The sequence below is a fragment of the Cnephaeus nilssonii genome (assembly GCF_951640355.1).
Source record: "Cnephaeus nilssonii genome assembly, chromosome: 15".
Taxonomy (NCBI): Eukaryota; Metazoa; Chordata; class Mammalia; order Chiroptera; family Vespertilionidae; genus Cnephaeus; species Cnephaeus nilssonii.
This window is the reverse complement of record NC_137086.1, coordinates 39,338,797-39,340,378: the sequence shown is the minus strand read 5'-3', so window position 1 is coordinate 39,340,378 and position 1,582 is coordinate 39,338,797. Positions and strand designations below refer to the sequence as shown.

The 1,582-nt window shown below is 50.6% G+C and overlaps 1 pseudogene across 1 annotated transcript; it reads right to left on the bottom strand.

Annotated features, from left to right (window-relative positions):
- Window positions 1-497: 497 nt before the first annotated feature.
- Window positions 498-1,043, bottom strand: LOC307111509 (large ribosomal subunit protein uL11-like; annotated as a pseudogene). Its single transcript has one exon. The product of its transcript is annotated as a large ribosomal subunit protein uL11-like (transcript).
- Between the last annotated feature and the right edge of the window lie 539 nt (window positions 1,044-1,582).

Here is a 1,582-nt window from a genome sequence, read left to right as displayed (position 1 = left end):
CAGTAGGAGCATCTTCCCCCTGGTGGTCAGTGCACATCATAGCGAGCGGTTGAGCAGCCTTAGCATATCATTAGCATATTACTCTTTGATTGGTTGAATGGCCGACTGGATGACCGGACACTTAGCATATTAGGCTTTTATTATATAGGATTACATGACCGTTGTATTAGTTTCCTAGGACTGATAAGCAAAGTATCATAGACTGGGTGGCTTAAAACAGAACTCTATTGTCTCACAGCTCTGGAGGCCAGAAGTCTAAAATTGAAGTGGTAGTAGGGCCTGCCCCCTCTGCAATCTGTAGGGGAGAGTCCTGCCTTGTCTCTTCCCAGCTCTGGCTGTGGCCAGCAATCCTTGGCGTTCCTTGGCTTTCAATTTTATGACTCCAATCTCTCCCTCTGAAGTCCTATGGTGGTTTATCCTGTGTGTCTTCACATTATCTTCTTTTTTTGTTGTTGTTGTCAAATAATCTTTAATTGAAACATTTTCCTTTGTAGTTCTTAACTAGTCGGACATTCCACTGCACCACTGTTGATATCATCTATGATGTCATGAGGGTGGCGGCCATTAACATTGCACCCCACAGACTGGGCCATCCCCAGGATCTCTTTAATGGTTCCAGAGAGTTCTCTAGCTAAAGATCAGTGCTGCATCTGTCAGGCAATACTGACAATCTCATCAAAAGTGATATTTCCACTGTGCTTAATGTTTTTTGCTTCTTTCTGTCTCTTGGCAGTTCTTTGAGGCTTTGATGATCAGGGTAGAGGCAGAAGGCACTACTTCAATCTGGGCCTGTCTGTTCTGAATGGTCAGTTTCACTGCAACCCTCAGACCCTTCCAATCACCAGTTGCTTTGGCAATGTCATCACCAACCATTTTTGGAGACAGGCCCAAGAGGCCGATCTTGGGGGCAAGGGCAGTCATAGCACCCACTTCCCCACCAGTGCACCTCAGGTATACGACTTTGATTTCATTGGGGTCGAACTTTGGCAGCATGGTGGAGGCAGCTGGTGTTGGATGAACCCGGATTCGGGACAACCGAAGAAAGTTGCCCACATTATCCTATCTAATAAAAGAGTAATATGCAAATTGACCATCACTCCAACACACAAGATGGCTGCCCCCATGTGGTCAAAGATGGCTTCCCCCATATGGACACAAGATCGTCTCCACAAGATGGCCAGCAGGGGAGGACAGTTGGGAGGGACCAGGCCTGCAAGGGAGGGCAGTTGGGGGCTATCAAGCCTGCAGAGGAGGGCAGTTGGGAGGGACCAGGCCTGCAAGGGAGGGCAGTTGGGGCGGACCCAGGCCTGCAGGGAAGAGCAGTTGGGGGGGACCAGGCCTGCAGGGGAGGGCAGTTAGGGGTGACCAGGCCTGCAGGGGAGGGCAGTTAGGGGCAATCAGGCTGGCAGGGGAGTGGTTAGGGGGTGATAAGGCTGGCAGACAGAAGCAGTTAAGGGCAATCAGGAAGGCAGGCAGGTGAGCAGTTGGGAGCCAGCAGTCCTGGATTGTAAGAGGGATGTCCGACTGCCCGTTTAGGCCTGATCCCAGTAGGCCTGATGAACGGGCAGTTGGACATCCCTCA